Source organism: Xyrauchen texanus, chromosome 16 (genome assembly GCF_025860055.1).
Source record: "Xyrauchen texanus isolate HMW12.3.18 chromosome 16, RBS_HiC_50CHRs, whole genome shotgun sequence".
Taxonomy (NCBI): domain Eukaryota; kingdom Metazoa; phylum Chordata; class Actinopteri; order Cypriniformes; family Catostomidae; genus Xyrauchen; species Xyrauchen texanus.
Window position 1 is genome coordinate 28,372,660 of NC_068291.1, and position 8,540 is coordinate 28,381,199.

General features: G+C 37.5%; 1 long non-coding RNA gene across 1 annotated transcript; it reads left to right on the forward strand.

Moving 5' to 3' along the window:
- Positions 1–4,525: 4,525 nt before the first annotated feature.
- LOC127657142 (uncharacterized) lies at positions 4,526–5,608 on the forward strand. The gene is made up of 3 exons (XR_007972252.1): positions 4,526–4,712; positions 4,839–4,950; positions 5,072–5,608. It is a non-coding gene; the product is annotated as an uncharacterized LOC127657142 (long non-coding RNA).
- The last annotated feature ends 2,932 nt before the right edge of the window (positions 5,609–8,540 follow it).

Sequence of the window (8,540 nt, forward strand, 5' to 3'; positions counted from 1 at the left end):
GGTGATCAGGTAGGCCTTAGTTTACCTTTGTTCATTGTTGTTTATCCATGATTTCAAATAAGAATCCCCCAATGGCTTTTTAGTGCAAATCATTAGCCCAAATTAGGCAAAGTAACTACTTGAGCACTAGTTAAAGCCCAAATTACGCAAAATAACGAATTGAGTTTAATTCATTTGCTGACAGCTTGGTCCCCCCCAGTTAAAAAATCCTATCTGCGCCACTGGTCAGCGTTTATCCATTTGGATCATGTGGTGTCTCCTTGTCAAACTCAGGGGTAGGTGCAACACCTTCAGGCAACAGAGATAGATATTTGAATTACAGCAATAAAAAAATGCTTTGTTTTTAAAATCCATATTTTATGGCATTTCGTTTTCAACAATGTTGGAGGCCATCCGGGTTCAATAAAAGTTACGCTCGATCGACAGCATTTGTGGATTAATGTTGATTTCCACAAAAATAAATAGTCCCTATTCCCTTCTTTTCTTTAAAAAAGGCACACATCTGGTTTACAGTGAGGCACTTACAATGGAAGTGAATGGGGCCAATTCATAAATGTTACAATACTCACTTCAAAAGTATAGACACAATATGAAAACAATTTGCATGTTAACATATTTTTAGTGTTATAAATCACTTACTAACCTTTTCTGTGTAAAGTTTTATCCAATTTTTTTTTTAAGTTTTTTGTTTGTTTTTTTTAATCTTATTTGGAATGCCTAATTCCCACTACTTAGTAGGTCCTCGTGGTGGCGCGGTTACTCACCTCAATCCAGGTGGCGGAGGACAAGTCTCAGTTGCCTCCGCTTCTGAGACAGTCAGATCTTATCACGTGGCTTATTGTGTATGACACCGCAGAGACTCACAGCATGTGGAGACTCATGTGACTCTACCCTCCCTAGCAACCTGAGTCACTCAGCCCACCCTGGATTTGAACTCGTGACTCCAGGGGTGGTAGTCAATAACACACAAGTTTTAAAGTAATATTCCAGGTTCAATTCAAGTTAAACTCAATCGACAGCATTTGTGGAATAATGTTAATTACAATTAAAAACAATTGACTCGTCCCTCATTTTCTTAAATGAAAAACAAAAATAGAAAAAAATAAAGGTTACAGTGAAACACTTACAATGGAAGTGAATGGGGACCATTTTTGGTTGTTTTTTAAGGCAGAAATGTGAAGCTTACAATTTGTATAAAAAACATTTCAATTATTTCTGCTATTAAAAATCGTATATTACTTGAACTGTACAGTTGTTTTTATAGTAGTTTTAACAGTCATTTTAGGGTTTATAACTTTAAACAGAAAAGGTTCATATTGTTTGTCTTGTGGCTATACTATATTTTTGAAATAGTGAATGTTTTTACATTTACAGATTGGGGCCATTCACTTCCATTGTAAATGCCACACTGTAATCCAAATGTTTGCCTTTTTTTAAATTAAAGGAGGGACAAGTTGAAATACATTTTTGTGGAAATCAATATTATGGCACAAATGCTTTAAATTGAGTTTAACTTGTAATAAATTGAGTTTAACTTGTAATATTCCTTTATTTCTGCTTCAAAATGCTATTATTTTTTTCAGGGTAGACTACTGCTGAGAGTATACATACTAAAAAGATACCTGTGAGTTTTTCCTTCAATAGGCTTGAATTCCTCTGGACTGAGATGGAGGTCATGAGAGAATCCATCTGCTCCCAGCTCCTTTAACAATGCTTTCTACAACACACCCAATCCAACAGAAAAGAAACCTCATCAACTTCCCCACATCTATCATGCTCAGGCTGCCCCAAGGCAACAAAACACAAGTCTGTCTATTCTTAACTGAATTATTGACATACATGAATGTTGTGTTTACATTAAATGGAGCTAGTGAGGGAGAGCAGGAAAGTCTATGTTTAATGTAGGAAGTGATTTTAACGTAACACTGAGATTTGAGAAAGAGGGGGTTGGTGTTACAACAGTCTTAATCCAGCTGTGGCAATTATCTCACCCTCATGAAGAAGCAGACGGCTAAAGGCAACAGAAGCAACTTTAATGTTCGTGAATACCAACCGAGGACGTGGCAAAAAGTAGGGTGACCATACGTCCTCTTTTTCACGGACATGTCCTCTTTTACGGACCTTAAAAAAGCGTCTGGCCGGGATTTCGGCATTATGTGTGTTTGTGCATATTTGCAGCGCTTTCTGTAAGTCCCGCCTTCTCGCACATCAATTGGTCGATTATAAGAGGCTTCCATCAACTATTGGCCAAATTCCTGCCTGTCAATCTCTCCGCGATCGAAGTTATTGAAGATTTGCACCAAAAATCCCCATGCTTTCGTCCAGGTCGAGAGATCCGTGGGAAGCAGAATGTATGTGGCTAATAAAGTTGCAAGAGATTTAGAAGCACCCATGAGCTCTGCGAAGCATAATGGGTCAGCAAAAGGTGAAAGTTCATCAGGTAAATTAACAGACTACTTTTTGCGACCAAGTACAATTATCACATTACTTCATTTTCCATGGCAATTTAAAATAATATTAATAGTAAAAATGAAGGTACATTCATGGCATCAAATAGGCTATTTTATTTTAGTACATTGACATTCAAAAAATGTTGGAAATGTGTATTTATTTATATATATTAATGTTATGCTAATAGTGTGTCTTTTCACTGTATTATTATTAAGTTTGCATTCATAGTAACACTGTTTTGAACCCTAGCTATTGCAAAATTATTTAGGGACCGTTCAGACCGAACATCGTTCTAACGCAAAAAAAAAAAAAAGCAAGTTAAATAAGCCTAATCAATAGAAAATAACGCATTAGTCTCGAGCTGTGTTTTTAAAAGTTAACATTTTTTTTATCTTGACCTAGCGTCTAGAAAACGCTACGATCCTGCGCGATAAGCTAAAAACAGCTAAACGCGGCCTTTTCTTTTTTTTTCTTTTTACAAAGGAAAGTCTACGCGGACGGACATGTTTGGTGTGAACGGACCCTAATACTTCAACAAACATACGAGTCGCAATGCTCACAATTAAATACACTTATTGTAATATAGGCCTACATAATTATAATAATAGCATTGCTTTAAAATATGAGCAATAACAATAGTAGCTTTAAAATATTTTTTATTGAGAACAAAGTCTTATTGGAAATGGACGCAAATGCTTACGTTAACTTCTCGTTTAACCAGTATATTATATTTTTATATATCAAACGTAGAAAAGGTGCTTATATAGAATAGTTTAAGCGTTATTTTAATCCAGGAAAATATGGATGAGACTGTAAGGTCTTCGTGACCTTGCTGAGAGAAATCTGGTCACTCAGCCATGAGGGAGAGGGTAGGCCTACTCTTCAAAGCACTGAATGGCACAGACAATAGATAAAGATTACCACAGCCAATTGTCAAAGTTATTGTATTATGAAAAATGTATACTTTCATAATAAATTAATTTAAAGGTTGTTTTTAAAAATAGACTGCCAGAATTCCACCATAAAATAAGTCAGAGAGTCTGTAAAATAATGGAGGTGGCGAACAAGGAGAGTGGAGAAGCACGCTTATTGGTTAAGATAACAGGAGGGGTGTGCTTATGAGGTAATGTGTGATAACAGAAGTGTATAAACAAGTAGCTTTGAATGAGAGGATCGGGGGGCTGTTCCATAAACCAAGATTAGAGTATAAGCCAGGTTTATTTCGGTTAGTCAGGCTTATTTTTGGTAGATTCGGTTTCATAAATCAAACTTAAAAAAGTTCAAACTCAGTTACCCCGGCAACTTATGCTGGCAAATTAACCTGGTCCGGGCAGGCTAACTGTCAGGCTAAGTCTGAGTTCAGGCTTAACGCCGCATACCATTTATACTCACCTGCTGGTATTTCGATGTCATTTTATTTTACTTAACCACTATTAATAAAATTTGTTTTTTAAATAAATAAATCAGGAAATGTACTTTACTAATAAATGTAAGAAATTATAAGGTATAAATACACTAAGAAATGTTCAAAACTTGTGTGTTTAATTGGTGAGTTTGGTTAATGAGTTTGGTAATTAATTAAAAGTATATAAATAGGGAGCTGAACTCGTTTCCAAACTTAACCATGGCGTGTCCTTTCATAGATGAGGTGGTGGATGAAGGAGCTATAGTCTTGCGGAGGGCATTTCAAAGAGAGAGAACTTTCAGAGACAGGTCAGACCCATTGGCTTTTAATGACAGCTACCTGTATGAGCGATATAGGTTCTCAAGAGATGGCATTGCATATATTTGTAGATTACTAAGCCCACACATTGCAAATAATACGCGCCGCAACAGAGCGCTCACAGTCCCACAGACGGTGTGCATTGCACTTTGCTTTTTTGCCAGTGGAACATTTTTGAACAGTTGGAGATGCAGAGAATATCAGCAAAGCATCAGTTTGCCGCTCTGTACGAACTGTGTACCTTTCTTTAAAAAGACTACTCAATGTGTTCATCACATTCCCTGGCCACAAAGCTATTCGTACCATTAAACATGCCTTTTATGGAATAGCTGGTAAGTTCAAATAACTATAAAACATAGAAATATTTCTTGACTGTTGATTTTACATGGTACATATTTAAAACAAACAAATAATTTTCCTAGGTTTCCCAAATGTTATCGGTGCATTGGACTGCACCCATGTGCGTATTAAGTGTCCGTCTGGTCCACATGAAGCGGACTTTGTGAATAGGAAATCAGTACACAGCATCAATGTACAGGTACGGTCCCACTAAGAAGATATTGAAGGCTATGCTCTAGCACTGAGTGTTCTGTACTAAGCTGGGCACCAGTGTTTAGTTCATTGCAATTAAAATGTAGTGACCTACAGGTTTAATTTCTTTTAGATGATTAGTGATGCAGATTGCATCATCACAAATGTAGAGGCCAAATGGCCAGGCTCTGTGCATGACTCCAGAATCTTTAGAGCCTCATCTCTCTACCAGCAACTAGCAAGAGGTATGCTAGTAATCACTTAAAAAAAAAAAAAAAAACGCAAAAAGTCTTAAAAAAAGAAGAAAAAAAACCTACACATATACATATATATATATATATATATTCATTCATTCTGTCTATGCAGGAGAATTCTCAGGAGTTTTGCTGGGAGACAAGGGATACCCATGCCTGCCTTACCTCTTGACTCCCCATCAGGAGCCCCAGACAGAGGCACAGCACCACTACAACATTGCCCATGCACGCACAAGAGGTCGTATAGAGATGGCATTTGGGCTGATAAAGTCAAGGTTTCAGTGCCTGAAGCACCTCAGATTGACTCCACCTAGGGCATGTGACATTGTAGTTGCTCGTGTAGTGCTCCATAACATTGCTCGTCTGAGGAGAGAGAGGCAACCAAGGATTGTTGAAGAGGAAGACTGGGGCAATGAAGCAGTATTGGAAGAAAACGAAACAGGCAGACTTATACGAGACACATATGCAAATAATTATTTTGCTTAATATGGTCTAAACCATGTGTAGCCTTTAAAATTTTCCACTGGCCCCTCAACTTTCTCCTTAGTTGAACAAACACACAGAAGTCAAAGTATTTAATGTGATTTGTCTTTATTCAGAGTGAATCTGCCTGTTAGGGGTGAAAACACACAAATAAATGTTGTGGAAAGTGATCAAAAAGGTAATTTTTTTTTTTTCCCCCTTTCCTTTTTTAAAAAATGGTAGTTCTACTTGCATTTTTCTGTAGCTGTTGAATTTCCAGCTCCAACTTCCTAATCTTCAGTTTTTTATACTGAATGTCGATATCAATCGCTTCCATTTGTTTAAAGAGGTAGCGTTTATACACTCCTTTTATGTTTTCTGGGTTCTGTAGCAACATAGATTTAAGTTATTTCATTGAATACTCTTGTCACATTGTTTTCATTTCTTAATACTCACTTTGTCACATGTGGTCCCAGACTGAGAGGGCTCTAGAACAGTGTCAGCATCCTGAAAACACATTATGATCATTTTATCACACAAGTACACTTTTTAATATTCAATACAGTATAGCATGGAACCCGTGAGTACCTCAGGCCTCCTTGAACATACAGACACAGTCTCCTCATCCTCCTCAACTGATGGGCCTTCTCCCTGTGACCACTGATTAAACTCAGTTAAACTCATTAGCTTACATGACTGATTTAAAAGGTCTCATACTCACAGGCAACATGATGTCTGGTGGATCCATAATGCATACAGAATCTTGATAGAAAAAATATATTTTTTTTTTACCAAAATGCACCATTACAGTAGCACAAGTACCTCTACGTGACACTACTGCTATAATAAGGAATAATGATAAGAAGGAATAATGATAATCACACACACACACACACACTTTATATACTCACTCCTTATACTACGTGATATCATTTTAGATGATGTCCCCCCCCTCTATTCCCTCAAGGACGGGCCTCCCTTTATTAATTTCCAAAGCCAGCTCCTCTGCAGGAGTGAAGCTGGCTGGTGGTGGCCCTCCCCCAGTGCCAGCAACCTCAGTCTTCTTTTTGGTCGCTGCAATTAAAAAAAAAAAAAAAAAAAACTGAATAGTTGTAACTTCAAGCTGGCATTGATTACATATGTACATACCATTAGATTTACTTACCATTCTGAAATTTATTTTTATATTTTATTTTCACCTGTTGCCAGGTTCTTTTTCCTTCACTTAAGTTGCTGCTGCGTGAAAGCAATTAACGTTACTGTTATTCACACACAAACTTTGCAATGTATTGTGACACACATTCAATGTTGATAAAGTATTTTAAATAGTTTACACCGCTACTTACGCATTGAGACGATCAGCAATTTCCTGCCAACCTTTCTCTCTTGCTTTATTTATTGCCGCTGTATTGCCTTTTTTGGTGATGACATCTTTAAATTCTTCATATGTTTCCAATAGCAAACGCCGTTCTGTTGCCGTGAACATCGCTGCTCTATCTTTTCCTTTTGTTGCCATGGTAGCCCACAGTAAATCGATTGACCCATGCTCGACTTTTCAGGACTTTTAAACAATGGCGTGCACGCGCAATTATCTAGACTATTTAAACCTGACTCAAATTAGTAAGATCACATGATCCTCAACTTACTGTTATGGAACCAATTTAAGCGCGGATGTTTAGCTCGGCTCACTGAAGTCAGGTTTTGGACTTTAATCCCCGCTTTTCTAAGCGGCTTTTATGGAACAGCCCCCGGAAGATACAGCTGGCGTCTTGACTTTGTTGTTTTGCTCAGTAAATCTAACCTTTGACATCTGGAACCCCTGACTTCGAGAGTGTTCTTATTGAGAGAGAAAATGAGTCTTCAATATTCCACGACACCAGCTGAATGTCCTGGTAATACTTAATGCAAAAGCCAATAATTGGAACAGCAGCGGTCACGAATAAGGTGGAGAGCGTCAGCGGTCGGGTGTGCCTGATGGAGATTGGCGTTCTTCATGCTCATCCTTGGGCTCTCCGGGATTCCTTTAGCCACATCTGCCGCCATCCTCTCTAGTATTCTCTCTATATGTTAATGAATGTCTGACGCTCTTAAAGGGACAATGCAAACATTTATTGCTTTAAGTTTCGCCACGTCTGTAATGCGCAAAATGCTTTCCAAGTATGAAGCTGAGGAGGCTTTTAAACAGCTTTCCACCTGTTATGTCTGACAATAATTACAGAATTGACTGGCTCTGGGTCTTTTAGGTCTTCATATTTCAGTTGTTTCTATGAAACTGCACGTATTTCCAACACAGACAGAATAGACACATTATTTTCAGTTCAAACAAAGTGAGTGTAGAAACAGGAGGTAAACAATATAATAAAAACCTTTGATTAAAGGGATAGTTCACCCAAAAATGAAAATGCTCTCACCATTAACTCACCCTCATGCCATACAAGATGTGTATGACTTTCTTTCTTCTGCAGAACACAAATTAGACATTTTGGGAGATTATTTCAACTCTGTAGGTTCATACAATGCACGTTAATGGGGTCCAAAACTTTGAAGCTCATAAAAGGCAGCATAAAAGTAACCCATATGACAGTGGTTTAATTCATGTCTTAAGTGATCTAATCGATTTTGGGTGAGAACAATCCTTTTGCAAAACTCCTTTTCAATGTAAATCTTGCCATTGCTGTCTCTAGGCATGGTCATGACGTATGCACAGAGTGCTAGATAGCGCTAGAGAGTGTAATCGGGCTAGAAATCATGAACGCCAAGGAGACATTTTGGTCTGTTCTCACCTAAAACCAACTGGATCACTTCAGAAGACATTGATTAAACCACTGGAGTCATATGGATTGCTTTTATGCTTCCTAAATGAAGATTTTTCATTTTTGTGAACTATCCCCATCAACGTTTCCTTTTGTGTTGTTGCTGGGTAGAAAGTAATACACCTTCAGTTGGGAACATGAGGGTGAAAAAATGAGGAATTTACATTTTGGGGGCAAACTATTCCTTTAAATTTTAAGCAATAAACAATAAGGGAAAGTCATAATATACATAAATGTAAATAAACTATATAAAGTAATATTGAACACATTGAACTTTTATATAGAAATGATTTGGGGGGAAAACCA